The sequence below is a fragment of the Herpailurus yagouaroundi genome, unplaced genomic scaffold (assembly GCF_014898765.1).
Source record: "Herpailurus yagouaroundi ecotype Mexico unplaced genomic scaffold, PumYag 161, whole genome shotgun sequence".
NCBI classification, from domain to species: domain Eukaryota; kingdom Metazoa; phylum Chordata; class Mammalia; order Carnivora; family Felidae; genus Herpailurus; species Herpailurus yagouaroundi.
In genome coordinates this window covers 17835752-17856111 of record NW_024412402.1, presented here as the reverse complement: position 1 = coordinate 17856111, position 20360 = coordinate 17835752, and the positions used below count along the sequence as shown (strand labels likewise).

At 49.7% G+C, this 20360-nt stretch overlaps 1 protein-coding gene across 5 annotated transcripts in view; it reads left to right on the top strand.

Annotated features, from left to right (window-relative positions):
- KIRREL3 (kirre like nephrin family adhesion molecule 3) overlaps positions 1-20360 on the top strand; it is a 558415-nt gene that overhangs the window by 431752 nt on the left and 106303 nt on the right. The window lies entirely within an intron of this gene.

Sequence of the window (20360 nt, the reverse complement as noted above, 5' to 3'; positions counted from 1 at the left end):
AGCGGTTGGATTTCCATGAAGCTATTTATATAGTAATGTGGGGAAGAGTAGCTAATGCCTAAAACACAGCATGCTGATTGGTAAGCACGTTTCCTTCTGCTATCTTCCCTACTCCCTTTGTGCCCTCTACTTGTCTTCCTCTCTCCTTCCTACCTTTGTTCCCCAACCACTCACCCAGCACAATTAAATCTGCTTCTATTATCTTTTTTAATCCAGACCTCTCTACCTTTCTCTTCAATCATTCACATTTTTTGAATGCCTATTGAATAAACAGCACCTTACAGGGCACTTGGGAAAATAGTAAAGAATAAGGCAGAGCTTTCGTTTTCATAGAACTTACAATTGGAAATCTGCTGTCTTTTCCAACTCCACTGGCCCTATCTCTCCCTCTTACTCATGGGCTGTTCTGCCTTCCTTTTGCTCTGGGTCTTTCCTCTGAGGCTTCACTGGGTCACAGAAGGCTCTAGGAAGGTATTGACATTGATGTGGAGGCTGGGAAGTAAAAGGGGGGCTGTCACTTGTGGGCCTGCTATAATAAAGAGCCAATCCCCTCATCCCCAGCCATCTGTCTCCGTGCAGCTAATAACCCTCTCCATCAGATGCCACAGACTGTTTGTCAGGATTCAAAAGTAGATAAACAATGGCTGGGGATGCCATTTATTCATTAAAGTCAGACAAATGAAGCCTTGGCTCCCCACCAGCCAGCTTGCCATGGAGCTGGGCCCCTCCCCTCCCAAGGCCCAGAGCCCCTGGAGCCTCATTCCCATCCCAGGCATGGAGGAGGCACCTCACCTGTACCATCTCTACCCCCAAAGTTATACCAAACTTCTGAGGCCCTCTTCCCATGCTCCTTTGCTGGCTCTTCTCCCAGCCCACGGTCCGTGACACCCACACCACCATGGTCTCCCCAGTCCTGATACCTTGCCAGCTGTAGGTTTGTTACCAGCACCCATCACGGTGACAGTTTGACAAGAGTTAGGCCAGCACAACTGAGTATAAGGAGAATCCCCTCCTGCGTTGTGCAGCCTGTGTAAGAAGGCAGCAGCATCAAGAAGGCACTTGTCGTTTGTAGGAGCCCCATGGCTGAGCATAGCCAGGGTTAGGGGCTGCATTGTCCGCATCCTGCCAGGTGGTCTTCCTCCCTGATTTGTCTCTTGCTCAGCCCACCTCCTCCCTCCCCAATACCACCTTTGTGAGACTGCTAGCCAGTAACTTCTAATTTGTGGGAATTGACAGGGTGCCTCTGTCCGTAGTGCTGAATAGACACATTCTCTTGCTGGCAACGCTCATTAGAGAAGCTGAAAATGAGGTTCGCAGGGATTGGGGAAGCCAGAAAGTCAGGAGCTAGGCTGGATTAGAAACCTCAAGTTCCAAGTGTCTGACCCCAGCAGAAGGATAGTGACTCCAGATCCTGGGGCCTAAAAAGAATCATGCCACAAGGCTGATGAACACCCCCTACAACCTTTCATCAGTGGCTAAGGGAGGGGTATATTCGTCAGCCCAGGCTGCCATAACCATATACTGCAGACTAGATGGCTTTAACCACAGAAACTTACTTCTTCACAGTCCTGGAGGCTGAAAGTCCAAGAGCAAGGTGGCAGCAGGGGGAGGTTCTGGTGAGAGCTCTCTGGCTGGCTTGCAGATGGCCACTTCTCACTGTACCCTCACTGGGGCACAGAGAGAGAGAGAACTGGATCTCTGGTGTCTCTTCTTATAAGAACACTAATCCTGTCCGATCAGGGCTCCACCCTTATGACTTGATAAACCTTAATTATTTTTGTAAAGGCCCTGTCTCCAAATATATAGTCACATTGGAGGTTAGGGGCTTTAACACAGAAATGGCAGGGGGAACACACAATTCATTATGTAGAAAGGGTTCTGAATGCATCTGCCATAGCAGAAAGGTATAATGATAATACTCTGAACCAGGGATTTAAAAAATGGTAGGATGGAACTGGAGAGTGTGATGCTAAGTGAAATAAGTCATACAGAGAAAGACAGATACCATATGTTTTCACTCTTATGTGGGTCCTGAGAAACTTAAAAGAACACCATCGGGAGGGGAATGGAAAAAAAAGTTAGAGAGGGAGAGAGCCAAGCCACAAGAGACTCTTAAAAACTGAGAATAAAGGGGCGCCTGAGTGGCTCAGTCGGTTAAGCGTCCGACTTCAGCCAGGTCACGATCTCGCGGTCCGGGAGTTCGAGCCCCGCGTCGGGCTCTGGGCTGATGGCTCAGAGCCTGGAGCCTGCTTCCGATTCTGTGTCTCCCTCTCTCTCTGACCCTCCCCCGTTCATGCTCTGTCTCTCTCTGTCTCAAAAATAAATAAACTTTAAAAAAAACCTGAGAATAAACTGAGGGTTGATGGGGGGGGTGGGAGGGAGGGGAGGGTGGGTGATGGGCATTGAGGAGGGCACCTGTTGGGATGAGCACTGGGTGTTGTATGGAAACCAATTTGACAATAAATTTCATATTAAAAAAATAAAAGTAAAAAAATGGTAGAAAAAATTTAATATTAAGTAGACATTAGATACTGTTTAATTAAAAAGGGAAGGAAGGGAGTCAGAGGGGGGACTACAGGAGGACTTGGAACCAAGACTAGGATCTGATTATTTCTGAGGACAGTTAGCTTTGCTGTCTGCAAAAACCAAACTAAGATGGCAGTTTTAAAAATTTTTTATGTTTGTTTATTTTGAGAGAAAAAGACAGGGCAAGAGCAGGGGAGGGGCAGACAGAAAGGGAGAGAGAGAATCCCAAGCAGGCTCCGCACTGTCAGAGCAGAGCCTGATGCAGGGCTTGAACCCACAAACTGTGAGATCGTGACCTGAGTCAAAATCAAGAGTTGGACGCTTAACCAGTTGAGGCACCCAGGTGCCCTGCAGATGGCATTTTAAAGAGTTTTTTTCTTGTCAAAATGGGAAGATACCAAAACAGTGCCTCTTCTCTCTGAGCCCCTTCTCCAAACACATGCAATCCACCCAAATGTGTTATTCTTTTTCCCCTGGCTGTGGTGGACTTGGTTAAGAATGAGCAATCCCACGGGGCGCCTGGGTGGCTCAGTCGGTTAAGCGGCCGACTTCAGCTCAGGTCACGATCTCACACTCCGTGAGTTCGAGCCCCGCGTCGGGCTCTGTGCTGACCGCTCAGAGCCTGGAGCCTGTTTCAGATTCTGTGTCTCTCTCTCTCTCTGACCCTCCCCCGTTCATGCTCTGTTTCTGTCTCAAAAATAAATAAACGTTAAAAAAAAATTAAAAAAAAAGAATGAGCAATCCCAGGTACCTTACCCCTGCCCCCTAGTGAAGATTAATTGGGAATAAAGCAAGTTATTCAGAAAGAGGGAGGGAATAGACGCATTAGCCAATGGGTAACAGAGCACCTAACTCCCTACCCTGCCTCCTCCTTTGCCTGTCGTTCTCACCCCTCCCAACTTCCCCAACACAGACATTCGTGCACATACACACAGCCACACACACAGTAGCTGCTGCTGCTGCTGCTGCTGCTGGGTAAACAAGGAGACAAAGGGGTGGCAAGCAAGCTAAGCCACCGCATATGATGAGTTCCACATCTCAACAACAAATAGACCAGATGGGAGGAGGGTGAGACAGTGGGGAGATGCAGGCTATGGACTGGCTTTGGCTCTGGAGGGTGGGAAGCACGGAAGGAGAAGAGAAAGGAACTGCGGGGGAGGCAAAGGCTCCTCTGCTCCCCACTGCAGCCAGTCTTGCTACCCCAAGTGCCACATTATGCATGTTCTCTGTCTCTAAAAGGCGCATGCCCAAACTCCAGCACGTCTGCGGATAAGAAAAGGCATCAGCAAGCATGGGGAGCTGTTTTATGGTTTATAATTATCTTGTACCAATACTCAAAATAATTATAACTTCCACATATTAATAATTGAACTGGAATCGCAGCCATGACATAGATCAAGAAACAGAAATCGCTGTCCACACCTAGGTATAAATTGAACAATTGGTAAAATGGTAAAAAATAATTTTCTCCCAGATGCTGGAATTAGTGAGATATTGGAACAATTAGCTGCTTCTCCCATTAAAGATAAGGTGGTGATCATAATACTTCCAATTTAGAATAAATATAAAAGACCTACTTGTTCCGTATTAAAGCATATTTGTTCTGTTTTAGCAGTATCTAATAGGGTGTCTGTCACTGGAAGAGAAGTGGTCTCCTATTTCATCTGTCTCCTTGTTAATTTGGTATCTTTTTATCTCCTTCTTCCTCTTCCCTCCCCCTACTCCTTGCTACAGTCTAAAAAAAAAAATAAATAATAATAATAATAATAATAATAGCTTGAGAAGGAGCAAGAGAAAAAATAATGAATGAACAGGAGTTTTATAGATCTGGGGTTTATCATCAGCTAGAGTAATCGCAATTGGTGCTGTTAAACTACACAAAGCAATAAAAAGAAAACACTATTCAAAGATCGTTTAAGGAGGCATGTGATAGTCAATGAGAGGTTTGCTCTATTTGGGAGCGCTTAATAGCTTCTCGGGTAGAATCTGCAGCATTTGGTGGGTAATGTGTTGGGGGGGGAGGGGTGTGTGTGTTCTTTCCTGTTTGGACTTAACACATCTGAGGCATCACATGGAGACACAAACAAAATTCAGTGAAGGGCAGACGAGAGAGGAGGAAATGAAGACAGATTAGGCGTAAGAATATCAGGTGTGTTCGACATAATTGTCTTCATGTGATTAAGTACATGGTTGTTTAAATAGGAACTGCTGGGGGTGCCTGGGTGGCGCAGTCGGTTAAGCGTCCGACTTCAACCAGGTCACGATCTCACGGTCTGTGAGTTCGAGCCCCGCGTCGGGCTCTGGGCTGATGGCTCAGAGCCTGGAGCCTGTTTCCGATTCTGTGTCTCCCTCTCTCTCTGCCCCTCGCCCGTTCATGCTCTGTCTCTCTCTGTCCCAGGAATAAATAAACGTTGAAAAAAAAAAAATAAATAGGAACTGCTGGAAAGAGATCATTTATTTATTCATCAAAAGTTCATTGAACACCTACCATAAAAATAATACCAATTGGCATAATAAATGCCAGACACTGTTCTAAGCACTGGAGCTTTCACAGGAAATAAGACATCATCCCTGCCCTCGAGGAGCCCACAGTTCAGACACACAGGTACCTCCCCATGGTACTGTCACCTTCATAAAGAAATCCTTCCGGACTGCCTTACCTAAATTAGATGCCCCTCTTCCCCCACCATTATGCGCCATCGTGGCAACCGGCTTATTTATTTTGTGGCACTTACTCTAATTGGGGATTACTGATTAGGCTGTCTGTCCCATCTAAGAGTTAAGCAAAGATGTTCCTCGCCTACCCGTGGGCCTTTGCCCAGTGTCTCACACATAAGGAGTAGTCCATCAATTGTAATGTAACTAATGAATCAATGCCCTGACTGACAATAGAGGGATACACGAAGTCATCCACAGGTGTAAGGTGGGTCTTGAGAAAGAGCCACCAGGCAGAGCAAATTGACATGGAGCTTTCCACAAAATGAGTATCCTAAGTCTTACCTCTCAGCCCTCCTCCTATTCTGGTACAATAGCCCCTTACTGGAGGCCAGGGCCTGGGCAGGTCAGCCGAGGGGAGGCCCCCACAGGTGGTCTCCCTCCTCTCTGCACCAGCTCTCCATCCTCTCCCCATCTACTGCTGGGCCACATCCTCGGGGCATCTCTAGACAGATATGCCCACCAAATCTGCAAAGGGAACTGTTCCCACTGTTTCCTTATCCCACACCCCTGACACACACACACACACACACACACACACACACACACACACACACCTGTATTCCCTTCCCTTTTCCTGGCTCTTCTCAAAACTGGCTCTCCAGTTTTCCTGGAGATCCCAGCCAGAACCACTCACCTTGTCAATGCACATTGCCTACCCAGGGTTGACACTATTCATAGGCAGGATAGAAAGCTTTCACATGGCATCTGCTGAGGGGCGCTGCCTGCCTCTTGAAAAGCTTGGTATTCCTCTGTGTTAGAACTTCAACAACCCTAGAGTTATAGGGCGACCACCAACTCAGGGAGGCCCAGGATCGTTGAGTGGCTTGCCTAGGCGCAATGGGAAGTTGCCGGAAGAGCCAGGACCACATTCCAGGTCTCCTGACATCCAGTCCAGTGCTCTTGGAATTCCAAAAGAGGAGGCTCAGGCCATGAACAGAAGGGAAGCCCCTAATGCTTTAACTTGGTTTGGTTTTCAGGGCAGCTGAAGATACAGAGAAAGTGGGAGGGGCTGGGGGAAGGGGGGCAGAACACAGAAGTCTCCAGGTGGTGTGGGAGGAAATCAGGAAAGGCCTGGACTGAGAGACGTAGACCAGGGAAGATCATTTCTAAGGAACCAGAAAATTCTATTAGCCCCTAGGACTCTTGAGAAGGGGAAATGAGGAAGAGGATATTTAATGGAGAAGAAAGGAGACAGCAAAGTCCTGGCCTGCCTTCCTGCCAGTTTTCTGAGGCCAAGGTGCGCCTGCGCGGGAGGCCCTGCCTCCTCCCCACAGGCGCACCCTCTGCGGTGCACAGCTGGCAGGGCGGGGGTTTTCCAGGACTTTCCGCAGTGACCGATTGCTTCTCCCAGCTCAGTGAAGGGAAAGCAGAAATGCCTCCTAGCGCTGTCGTTTTCATCTTCCTAGGAAGAAACAAATGCAAGTGATTAGCAAAGGCAGCTTCTGTTCACTGGAGACCTCTGGGCCCCTGGGGAGGGGCTTGAACCCCCGGGAAGGAGAAAGCCGGTCCCACAGATGGAGGCCCCCTACCGGCTCATGCGTGCCCTGCAGTTCCTGGGCTTCGCCGGTCCTCATAGTCCAGACTCAACGTAAACACACCTCCACCACAATGCCCTCTGCCCGTCCTCACCTCTCACCCATGCGCAGGGGTGGGAACTCCGGGAGGATGGGAGCCCAGGAGTCTTCAGCAGCTCTCTGAACTATCTGTGCCGGCATGGAGTCTATCATTTCTTTCCGCACTCCTGTTCCCCAGTCCACAAAAATTTGCCTAAAACGCCCCGTTTCCTGTCTCTCCCTTAACAGAGTTGGTAAGAAAAAGAGGTGCCCCCATCAGTGTAGTAGAAGGAGCACCTAAACATATGGAGCCAGCTGTGTGACCTTGGGCAAGTCCCTGAACATCCAGATGTCAACCTTCTCGTGTATGAAAGTGAATAATGTTGGATACGATCATCTCTAAGCCTTTGAAATGCGATGATTCAAAAAAAAAAAAAAAATCTATCTTGGCTCCCAGCACTCTGCGCACACCCTATTCTCACCACTCACCCCCTAATTTTAAATGTTCTGGTCACCAAAGGAACCAGGACCAGGGTATTTATGGGCTGGCTTTGCTCAGCTGCCTCAGAAGGCAGACCTGTGTTTCTTTTTCCTGTCTGTTCTCTGAGAGTGAATTCAGGCCCATGTCAGCCGTCCCCTGGGTGGCAATGAGGCAGTCAAGCAGGCCTACAGGATAGTCTGCACTTTTTTTTCAGAGCAGAGGGGCAGCAGGACCCTGGCCCAGGGACCTGATCTAGTGGAGAACGGGTCTGATGACTTCTGAACCCCTGCCGCTCTGCCTGGTGCAGCCAAGCAGGCTGGCTTATGCTGAGGCCCCACAGCTTCCAGAGACTATTCTTTCACTGCCTGCAAGAGCCCCCAGGATGTTGGCTAATACTGTCATTTTGTTCATTGGGGCTTTTGGGTGCATTTTTTCTTATTTCATTTTTCTTACTGATGTGTTTTCTTCCACTGGGGCTGCAAAGCTGGTTATTTGTATAACATTCCTGTTTATTATTTATGGCAAGACGCAGATTTCCAGGGCACTTTATGATTGTTATTTAATTCACTTGGCATTTTGGAACAAGAGGCTCGCCATTGCCATTCTCCTTCCGTGACCTGGTGGAGAATTCCAGAGACTTTTCTGGGTCCCATGCCTCCAGCCACCATTCCTACTGGGAAACCTGCTTATCTAAGGTGGTCCTTGGCCACAGACCCTGCCCAGCTCCTTTCTAAACTTCCTGTTCCTTGGGGCACCTGGGTGGCTCAGTCGGTTAAGCCTCCGACTTCAGCTCAGGTCATGATCTTGTGGTTTGGGTTGGAGCCCTACGTCAGGCTCTGTGCTGACAGCTTGGAGCCTGGAGCCTGCTTCAGGTTCTGTGTCTCCCTCTCTCTCTCTGCTCTGCTCCTCTCTCTCTCTCTCTCAAAAATAAATAAACATTAAAAAAAAAAAATGTTCTTAACTTCCTTCTCCCTCATCCACATCCAGTTCTCAGCAAGACCTAGAAATGTCACCTCCCAAATATCTCTTGAGTCCAACCACCTGGGTTCACCTCCCGGCCACTGCCCTTGTCCCCATCACCACTGTTCCTCGCTGGACTACTGAAGCACTCTCCTAGCAGATTCCTTGCACCCACTATGCCCCCGCCTTCCCCCTCAATTCGTTTTCCACACTTCAGCCAGAGCAATATTTCAAAATGCAAATCTGATGTCACAGTCCTCTTGAAAACATGTGAATGGCTTTGTATTGCTTTTAGAAAAAATGTCAAAATCTTCAGCATATTTTACAAGGCTATAAATGATCCAGTCCTCATCTTTGTCCCCTTAACACTGTACCCCAGACACATCAGCCTCTTTCAGCTCAAACAGGAATGGCCCGTCTGCCACAGGGCCTCTGTCTCTACTGGTCCTTCTTAGCTAGGTCTGTACATATAAGTTCTTATTGCCATTATTTAACTAATACTTGTCTTCCCTACCCTTCCCTTAATCTGTAAGCTCCGTTGGGTCTCCACTACATCCCAGGACCCTAGCATAACGTTTGTACAGCGTAGACATTGAAAGAAGAGCGAGGGAAGTAACCTTCTCCGCCCCTGGTCGGTGGCTCCCAAGATGCTGGGACTGGGTGATCTGAGAATCAGGGACCCCTAGAAGAAACATTACAGATCACGTGAGGAGGAGGAAACTGAGACTCAGGAAAGTCATGTGACTTGCCCTGAGTATCTCAGCCTGCAAGCGATAGAGCCAAGACTTGAACCCAGGCTTCTGACCCTAGGTGGGGTCCTCCTGTCTCTTAACCATGCTGAGTCTTGGAAGTCGGGGAGTCACAGGGTTGGGTGGACCAATCAGGGAAGTCTGCCCTCAAAATATGGGTTGAGGCTGTGTTTTGAAAGAGACGAGAAGCAAAGAGAAAAGGAAGGGGAGTAGGTTCTTTGATGTGGACATGATGCAGAGAGAGTAGAGCCATCGCCCCCTGTGAGCCCAGCACTGTGCCTGGCTTAGGAACCTCAGAGAGGCTGGACACAGCCCCGTCCTCAGGAACTTTGCCCGCCCCTTGGGGGAGACTGCATATATTTCATACCAAGCTGCTCCTGCGGTTGTTTTGTTTTCGTTTTTCCTTTCAGCGTTGTGGTTAGTATGCTTGCTGGCTAAGCACTGTAGCTGGGGAGTCAGAAGAATCTAGATTCTAATCCCAGGCATCGTCAGAGCAGTTTAGAACCATATCATCTGAGGTGCTCAAGGCCAGAAGGGACCAAAGCTCACCCAGTCCACACCCCCTTCTGATGGTCGGTATCCCCGCCAAGTACCAATGCACAGGAACACTTGTGAATGCTGTGGTGCTGTGCGCTCCCTTAGTCACCAGTGCCTCGCCCTGTGCTAGGTAGGCCCTCGGTGTGTAATGACACAATTCCTGCCTCCAAGGATATCGCGGCAATTAACATACAATGGCACAATTGCTGTAACCAGCTATGCACAGGAGGAGATAAAGGGAATCCAGTCAAACTCTAGGCCAAGTGAGTACTGCCCAGGAGCGCCCTCATACTTTTTTTGTGAGGCCATTGCAACCTATGTTTGCATCCCTCCAGAGAGGGAAAACTTGCTGTCTACCAAGGCCATGGGCACCTCCTCGGCCAGGCTCTCACAAAGGGCTTCAACCCCTTCAACCCCCCGAACATCTACAGTTTATCATCTAACTGCACTGATGGCCATGGAACCAAGTGACTTAGGTGACAGCCACTGGCAAAATCCTGGGGTCTCACCCTCTGCGCACTGTGTCCTGAGGGGGCTTCCTTCCTTCTCTCTGCCTCCCTTCCCTCCATCCTCAGTGAGCTCCAAAAGCTTCATCCCTGAATGCCAAGACCCTCCCTCCACCCCTCTCCCTAGGGTGAAAGAGTCTGAATAAATGAGCGTGCTTAATGGCCTGCGGTGCCATAAAGTTTTTAGAGCTGTGTGCTGGAATGAGCAGGTTCAGGCTGAGATGAATTATCCACGGCTCTTATCAAAGGAGAGTCAATAAAAACCTGAAGGAGCTTGCCCCATCTCCGTGGAGTGGCCATGTCACGTCACTGGGTCCTGCGTTCTGGAAATAATAATCGGACGGACGCATTTTTCCCCCCTGTTCCATCTGCTTTCTTCCCTGTGCCTTTCCTTCTCAAATGTATTAGTTTCTATGGAAACTGTGTTGTTACTGGTATAGGAGGAGTTTAATGACATTCAGAAGTACCAAATCAAGTCCATTTATATAATGGTTTGAAATACACATAATGGCCTATGGAATATAGGACACGGCGACAGTTTCAGTAACTGCGTACAGAGTGTGGGATAAATAGAGCAATGTAATACTCCCCACCTCCAAGTCAAATGTGCCAGGAATAACCACTATTCTTCATACTAAAGGACAGCACTTCTCAACCATTATTCATGAACGAATCTCAAACACTATACCAAGCCGTTCTCCTCTCCCTGAGGAAGGACGGTGGCTGGACGCTGGGGGACTCTGCACCCAGAGCTTTGACCTGAGCAGGTACAGAGGAGGGAGTCTGACCTCAAGGAAGAGAGGAGGGGAGGAGCCATTCTGCAATGGGATCCTTGGGCCCCGCCCCCTGGACTACATTCCTCCCCCATCTATTCCTCTGGCTCCTTTCTGTCTGATTCAGAGAAGATTTATCAGGCACCTGCTGTGTGCCGAGTGCTGTGGGAGACATGGAGATGAATGACAGAGAGAGGATGCCTCACCTCAGCTCAGGTTCAGCCAGCAACAGGCCCTGAGCAAGGTCTTGCCTATAATGGTCCATCTGGGAGGTCCAGAGAGTGCCAGAAGGATGACAGGGAATCGACACTGGAAAGGAAGGGCATCCAACACAGGCGGTCTCATCAAGCCGGCTACTAGACTGGGTGGCTGGAGTCCACCCCCAGTGGGAATGCCAGAGAAGGGAAGTGGCAATTACACCTCAAATTTGGACCACCCAAAGAGTGAGGAATGGGTCTGCCAGCTCCTGTCAGTAACTGGTTGTGACCTGTTGGGGTGGGCTTATAAATTCCCTGGCACTTCCGGCCTGCCCTCCGTGAGGCCGAGTGTCCTTTGGCTTAAGAGAGACCTCAGGTTGCCGATACTGGGGATTAGCAGTTAGCCTTCGGGCACTAAAGTGGTCAAGAGTCAGGAATACGGCAAGGGAGGCGGGCCATCTGACACAGTTGGCTGCAGTTCTCGAAGAATTTTGAGTCCAGTGGGGAGACAGACATATAATAAAATAGCAGAAGGCAGGGTGATGGGAGAGCTATGGAAGTATATGGGCCATATGTTCTTAGAGCAGAGAGGCGGGGCAAGCCATTGGTTCTGACTTGAGTAATACTGGGGGACCCTGAGAAATCAGGAGAAGGGTGGGGAGCTAACCTACAAAGACACAGGGAGGCACTTACACACACTTACATCGTGTAATCCTCATCACATCACAAAGTAGGTATGTTATCTCCATTTTGAGCATAAACAGAGGCTCAGAAAGATTAAGTCATCTACCCAAAGGCATCCAGCTACTACCTGGTGAAGCTAAGACTCAGACCCTGGTCTTCTTACCTCCGCTCTGCCTCAGGTTGCTTTGTGTATTAGGGAGATGAGGGTGGGGTGACTCCCTCCATCACCATGACCGAGCGCCTGTCATGGACCCGTGTAGACTTCTCCCTCATGGCCACTGACCACTGTCTCCCATATCTCCCTGCATTACGCTGCCCATGGAGACCCCCCCCATCAGCCATCAGGGCGCCCCTCTAACCCTGCCTCAGATATAGACTGGACTGACTACACCTAACACTGAGTGAATTATCTGGAATTCACTGCCTTAGGGGTGTAGGAAGGAGGAGAGAAAGCATGGGATCGGGGTACCTCAGTTATGGTGGCCCCACAGGCATGCTTTCCACCCTGTCCTCAACCTCTCCTCTCCCAGCCCTGCTCTAAGCCCATGACTTCAGAAAGAGGAAGAGGGACCAGACATACACATTTCCCTGGAGCAGCATTTCCGTAGCATGGTAATAGGTTTTCCATGAAAACCAGGCTCCATGGTTAAATAAGCGGGGGCGGGGCGGGGCGGGGAGAAGCTGGGTCAGCCCCCACTAAACAGGTCCATCCTACAGAACGCATCAGAGATTTTAATATGCCAAAGGGCACAGGGAACCACTGAAAGGGGTATATGGTTCGCAGAGTTTCCCAAACTTGTTTGACTACAGAACGGTTTTCCTTAGGGCGTGTTTTAGGACTAATGTTCCTTGGAATCCATTTTGGGAAATGACGTTTTAAGGCCCAGATCTGCCGCCAACTTGTGTGAGTTTTGTCAGATAGGCAAAACTCAAGCCTGCCTTGTGAGGACCAGAAAAATAGCACATTGTAAAGTACAATACAAATAAGATTGTGCTCCTATTTCTTTACATGAAACAAACACATTCAGTTTCCCAGAGAACATTTCATCACAAGTCAAGCAGTCAACAAATAAATGTTTTTAAAAGTAAGTTTGGTTCCTGACTAGGTGTGTGGCCTTGACCTTGATCTCTCTTGACCTAGGCTTTCTCATCTGCAAAATGGGCATACGCGTGATGCTCATACAGGTTCTTTGAGAAAGCATAAAGCACCACAAGATGCAAGGCATTACTGCAAGAGTTCCAGGCTAAAACCCTCAATTCAGTCCCATTTTGCTGAGATCAAAACAGGGAGGGTGCGGGGGGAGGGAGCTGGCTAGTGGGAGAAATAACAATGACAATAATTTTCATCCATATTTATGATGTTAGGAGCCTTGTATGAGCATGTCGCTGAGGGGAGAAAATGAATATTTCATGAGTAAACACTAAATGTAGTATTAAGATAAAATGGACGGAAAGGCCCCAACTTAACCTCTGCAACCAGGTTCAACTGGGGAGGTCAGTGCAGGCCGTGTGACTGGGCTCCAGGGAGCAGGGCAGTTGGTCAGGAGGAAACAGCTCAGTCTCTCAGCATAGATGGGGAGCTGTCCCCCGTGACTGGTGGAGATAATCCTGCTCTGGGGTGCAGAAGAGCCAATGCCCACACATGTACCAGCTGAGTAGCCTTGAACAAGTTACCATAACCATTCTCCTCCAGGTTCACACTATAAAATGGGGATGATAAGATCAGCCTTGCGTGTCTGTGTGGTCTCAATCCAAGCCCAGCTGTTTGGAAGACGGCTTTATAATGCACACAGGTGGGAAGTGTTATTATTCATTTATTCACTCAGCAGACATTTATTGAACACCTACTATGCACCAGTCACCGCCACGGCCGCTTATTTATCATTTGCTGTGTGCCATACGCCGTGTTCATCATTTTATACACATCACCTCACTTATCGTCACGGCCATCTGAGAGGTATCTGTTACTACTCCCATTTTCCACATAAGGAAACGAAACTCTGGAAGGATAAATAACTTGCCCAAAGCTGGATAGCTAGTCAATGGCAGAGTCCAGAGCTGTATGAAGCCAAAGCCCTTTATTCTACATTAAATGGCCCGTCTTTGTCCATACTGCTTCTGCAGAGTCAGTGGGGCGCCCTGCCTCCACCTCCGGCCAGCTCTTCCCTGTTCTGTCCATGCTTTGTGCTTCTTATCGCCAGTGCTGCTTCCTCACCCAAAGGGGAAAGCCTCGCGGTGCCCTCTTTTGGCTCCCCAGGATACCCTCCCTTTGTTTTCTGTCCCCACTCTCTTCTCCCAGCCTCTGTCTGATGGTCTGTCCTCCACAGTACAGTCACCCTGGGGTGTTCATTTCCATCCCCATCCAATAGGACTTTAGCCTCTCCAGCCCCTGGACAGCCTGTATGTCTTATCTGGGCGACCCATTGGGTGGTGTGAACATGAAACACCTCCTACCTGTGAAACACCCTTAGAAGATGGAGGAAAGACATCAGATGGGGCAGTGCCGGGATTAAACCTAGCCAGATCTTCCCTGGCCCTCTCTGCCCACCGCACAGCACGAGGACACAACCATCTCTGCAAATCTCCTCCCTCTGGGGAAGTTCCATGTTATCTTGCCTCGTTCTTTCTCCAGAGATGAAGAGATTGTTTTAAACCTGCCGCCCCACCCGCTCTGCTCCTGGCTTCCAACGCCATTAAGTTTCATTATAACAAATAAACACCACAATGACATTTATAAGTTACCACTGAGCACAGAAGCACAAATATGAAGCAGATAAACTGCATTTGATCCAAATAATTACTGCAGGCAATATCGGGCTTAGTCTGAGCTGGCAGCCGGGCACCGAGTAATTTATTAGATTGCGTAAGGCAATGTTGCACGTTGAGTTTTTCATTATTGCGTCTCTTCCCCTCTCCGTGGTCTAAATAGGTTAGGGGAGTTTAGACAGTGCGTGGCCAAACAAAGACAGACTTTGCTCAAGCAGATTAAGGCTGGGAATTCCAGCCAAGTGTCCGGGTATGGCTGCTTCCCAACCAACGTGGCACTTGAGAGAGAAGAGAGGGTTTAGGATTATCGTGATAGTGCCAGCCAAGGGCAGTTCCCCGTGTGTACTCCCCACCCACTGGCCCAGATACAAAAAGAGGCCCCACGAGGGAGTAAATGGAAGGATGGATGGAGCCCCCAGGACACCAAGCCTAGGTTCCTGCTGGGTTCCTTTGTGCTCAGCCAAAGACCCTCTCTACCAAAAGGCCCTCCTCCGTAGCTCTGGGGCAGCCTCAGACCCCAGTCCCAGACCTCTCCTGCAATAAATAAAGGGAAGGAAGCAGTCTGCCAGCCAACTCTGCAAAACAAAGCAATGAGAGTTGGCTACCGGCAGCCACCTCCCTGCCAAACCCAAACTCATAAAGTTTGATTCAAGGGGTTACAATGCCTCCTATTCAGAGTCCCTCCTGCCCCATTCCCCCAGCCTTAGTAAATTACCCAATAAGCAGCAAGGACCTGTAGTTATTGTGTAGTTAAATGGTATTTGCCCAGTAAATCCTGAGCAGAGTACTAACGGTGATATACAGTAACTAATTACGGACATGAATTCTCTCCCCAAGACGCCAAGTGTTACCAAATATTGTTGCATTTAGGGGAAGAGGCTTGAGAGTGCCTCTGTTCCCTCTAGCGCAGCCGGGAGTAACTCTTCTATTAGAGGAGCTGCTGTACTCCTGGCTGGAAAATAGGGATGTCCTGGGGGCAGGCGGGAATGGGGCCTGGGAAAAAACTCCCATTCGCTGCCCCTGATCCCATGCCCCAGCAGAAGGGCCTCTCCGGGCAGCAGCTGGTCCTCCTTGGGCGGTCTCAGAACAGATAAGAGGCTCAGCACTACGGTGTCGCAAAGGTCAGAGCCCCCAGCCGTGCAGGGAATGGAAGTCATTATTCACCCAGCCCAGGACTCAGCAAGAAAGCTAGTATAGGGGGTGGGCCTCTGCAAAAAAGCTTCTGAATGGGGATGCAGCAGGGTAGGATCAAAAATGCCCGGTGCCTCTGCCTAGCTGTGGACGACTCTTGCCCTGAATTATTACTCGTGGACCTGATCTCAGCCCCAGGGGTGCCCGGGAGTATCAGAGGTTTCTCTGGCTGATTGTGGTCTGCAGGTGGGGCAAAGCCTGCGCCCGAGGCAAGAAGCAGATGTCCTGTCAGGTTCCTGTCTGTTTTTGGAGCACAGCTGGGGGCAGCTGGAGGACAGAGTACAGCCAGTCTCTGCTTTCTGAAGAGGAAACTAACTACACAGCTCAAGCGCTCTCTGTGCTTACGGGGAACTATCGAGTAAACAAAGGCCCAGAGCCGGAGTCTGCCAGCTCCAGCACAAGCTGTGACCTTGGACAGGTTACTTGACCTCTCCGAGCTTCTGTTTCCTAGTCCACACAATAGAAGAGATTCTCCCTATCTCTGAGGACTGTGGATGTGAAAACGGCCAGGCTGGAGCTGGGGTTACCCCTCCAAGGAGCCGGTTCCATCCTTCTGGCCACCAGCTCGTCTTCTGAGATGGGCTCAGAGACCCAGACTAAGCCTGCTAGGCACTAAGCAGAGCCCTCAGCCCAGCTTGGGTGCCCCCAGCAGTGTGCACAGACTCTGTCCCTCCTCTCAAGGTGATCACAGCACAAAATCCTTGACCAGCGTTTCCACTGAAGCAGTCAAAGACTGGTGCAATTGTTGCAAATGTGTTTTGTTTCGCGTGTTGTTTGCGGACACATTTTCAGGGTTGAAACAAATGATCCGAGCCCTTGCCAGGGTCACAGTTAGGTGGTGACGGAAGAGGCTGAGTGAGGTGGACACAGGCTGGGTTGGGAGGCATACACTTGCTGTGGAACATGGGGCCAGCCGTGCTGTGAGCCTTGGCATTCAAGTCTCTCCATCAGGACGGAGGGACGGACATTGGAACTTTCTCCACAGGAGGTCATGAGGGCAGATTGAGTAAAATCACATATGTGAAGTTCTTTGTGAAGTAGAAAGTATACACAAGAGTTAGCCGTGGTTAATATCCCAAACCAACCAGAAGAGGACACCCAGAATCCCAGAGCAGCGAGAACAAGAATCACTTTTTTAATTAGGACACATATAGAGTCAGCTCTCAATTATCTGTTGGCAAATTGTCCCCGTTCCTGGCAAATGCTATCACCAAGATTGCTCAAGGAAGTCCTCTGTTAACATTTCACAGCTTCTTATTTTGCTCTTATTTGCATGAGTCCCAAAGGGAATGAAAGTCCTTTAAAGGCAAAATCAGTTAATATCCCCGCCCCCTTCTAGGGAAGGTGTTGAGCCATAAACACAGCGACCCACCCGGGGGAGGATGGAGTATGGCCGGACTCTAGCTGAGAGCCAGAACCAGAGGTGATGTTCTGCACCCAGCTGAGCAGACGGTGGGAGGGAGCTCCGTCCCTGGGTTTTGTTTTGTTTTGTTGAGTATTAAAACTTCCCAGAACATCAAACACATCCATATTCAAACGTGAATACCAAAACGCATCCCAAAGTTGAAAATGAATGTTACTTAGGATTATTCATTATTTTGGGATGTCCATCATTTTTGGAGTATTCACACCCTTGCTCCTCTCCATTAACGAAGATAATTAAGAGTTGATTGTATTTGGGCTCCAAGACGGGAGAAATTCAGGACATTGCGATTTACTCCCTGTTGGGAACGACGCCGGAAGCCATGAGAAGATTTCTCTATAAACACTGGGTCCGAGTTGTGGTTGCCGCTGCAAAGTGGCATAAGAGTAGCTCATCCTTAGTCAGGTAAGCATCCGACTCTTGGTCTCGGGATCCTGAGATCGAGCCCCACATTGGACTCTGGTACTGGGTGTGACGCCCGCTTTAAAAAAAATGTAAAACGTAGCTCATACTTCAAGACCAGACTGCATTATCCACACAGTGCACCCTGGCTTTTGTACCTGTCGGTGGCAAACAGCCATGCTGCACTACGTGCGACACCTGGAGACCATCAGAACTGCACAGGACCTTCTGATTCCTTGAGCACGTCACAGAGGGACCTTGGGGTCCACTGCAAGGGGGCCAAGGGGCTGAACTCAGACCCCCCGCTTCACCCAGCCTGCCTCCGCCCACTTCACACACTGGCGCTCCATATGAGATCCCACTGGCAAAGGATACCATGCACTGAAAAAAAAAGTGTGAAAACCACTGGCTTCATCCAATGCCCTCACCGAGCCGTGAAGGAAACCCCGGTGCGCCCAGAGAGAAACAGCAGCCAGATCAAAGCAATACAATGACAGCCAAAAACAGAAAGAACCCCGTTCCCCTGACCCTGCGCTGTTTGCATTGAACAGAGCCTCCCAAATATTCACCAAAACCCACCTGCGGCAGGATTACCCAGGAAGGCGGGGGGGGGGGGGGATGCAGACTCCTTGACCTAGCTCAGATCTGCTCTCCCTGCATTTCTGGCTTGGAACCCAGGAAACTGCATTTTCAGCAAATTCCCCAGGTGATTCTTAGGCATAGGAGACTTTTAGAACAATTTCCCACTGGCAAGGTCTATACCAGGATAAAATGGTTGTTTTAAGATGTTTGTTAAAAAAAAGGGGGGGGGAATGAGGTTTAAGGACACGGATCTTCCTCAAACAGACCAAGTGTCCTTGGGAGATTTGCTTTTACTTCCACGTGCCTCGGTTTTATTCTTCTTCAGCCGTGGGTCCTCCCCACTCAAAAATAAGACTTTGGATAAACCAGAACAAAGAGCCTTCCTTCCGGCTGAAAGGGAGGGACCTAATACACTGAGTCTAAATCCTACGTTTTACACGTGGGGAGTCTTAGAGAAGGGAAGTATCAGGCCCACGGGCACATAGCTAAGAAGCAACACAGGCAGCACCCGATGGTACCTTCTGAGCCTGGGTGCTCACCAAGAGGACAGCTTCCTGTGTCTTTACAGTATCTCTTCTAAAAGGGAACAGAGAGGGGTGCCTGGGTGGCTCAGTTGGTTAAGTGTAGACTCTTAATTTCAGCTCAGGTCATGACCTCACGGTTCGTGAGTTCGAACCCCACATCGGCCTCTGCACTCAAAGCACAGAGCCTGCTTGAGACTCTCTCCCTCGCTCTCTGCCCCTCCCCTGCTCACTCTCTGCCTCTCAATAATAAATAAACTTTAAAAATATTTTAAAAACATAGGGCGCCTGGGTGGCTCAGTCGGTTGAGCGCCCGACTTCAGCTCAGGTAATGATCTCGCAGTTCGTGAGTTCGAGCCCCACGTCGGGTTCTGTGCTGACAGCTCGGAGCCTGCTTTGGATTCTGTGTGTGTGTATGTGTGTGTGTGTGTCTCTCTGCTCCTCCCTACTCACACTCTGTGTCTCTGTCTGTCTCTCAAAAATAAATATTTTTTAAATTTTTTGAAAAAATTAAAAAATAAAAGGGAACAGAGATGCTGGACACCTTGGGGTCAGTCAGTCCACAGCCCTGCCTCCCAGTGGCTCCCACACTGATATGCCCTAAGAGGATAACCATACGAGCTCAGTCTGCCCAAGGCCCAAGGCCTACACTTGCTTTCAAGCTAATGACCTAGCTCTGTCCTGCTCTTCAGCATCACCTCCTTTCTCTCATGCTGCTCCTCCCCTCCCCTAACAATGGTGTAGAGAGCACATACTCCTGAACATATAAGTGCCTGAGGCTCAGAGAAGGAAAGGGGCTTCGCCTGGGCCCCATGGTCAGCCTGCAGCAAGCCTGAGACAGCATCCAGGCCTCCAGCTTTCATGGGCTGCCTGGAGCGTCTCCCCTCTATACTGTATACCCTCCCCCCACCGTCACCACCAAAGCCCACACAACTCTGCCCTTCCCATCTCGGTCAGACTCTGGGCTGACCGCAGGCAGGGATGGATGGGCTCCTTCACAGGTACCGATGCACGAGTATTTCCAGCAGCACTTATCAGCGTCTTCTTGGCATCCAGAACTTGGCTGAATGGATTGAGGATTATCTCTCCCTGCCACTAATGAGGACAGTGCAGGCTCTGGCCCGGGCCACGGGCTGATAATCAGTAGGCGAAGGATTTATAGTGACTTTGGAGTCACCCTGCCTCGGCCAGCCCCATTGCTCTTCATTAAAGACCCATGCTGTCCAGGACAACCTTGGCGGATTGTGCATCCCGACGAGAGGTGTGTGAGACTGGGAGAATCGCAGGCAAACCGGGCTGCCCCAGCTCAGACAAGGAGCGAGGGCAGGAAAGCGTGGCCTCCGAATTTCTGCCCCACATCCAGCCCTGGGATGTCCTGTGCAAGCCCAAATAAAAATCCAGGCAGTTTCTGGAACGTGTGTGATATTGGCAAGCTTCTCCTCACCCATGTGTCCAAATCAAGCTACTAGTGGCTGCAAATGATAATGTTGAGGGTGAAAGTGTTTTCAAGTCCCTCTCCCAGCAGAGAGGTCTAGAAGACACAATGGAGAGATGCCCCCCCCCCCCCGCCCCTTCCACCCCTGCCTTGTTCTTCCGGCTTCCTGTTTGTATTTCCAGTCCCAATCCAAGGGAAGATAGGGTTGGGTGACCTCTTGCCATCCCGACAGGGCTCTAAGCCTATGCAAAGCTGATAGGAGTTAACTGTACCACCCAAGCCAGCTGTGCCCAAGACACCCAGCCTGGAGTAACCATGTCCCTCTTAGACAGCCACGTCAACATTCATAACTCTCC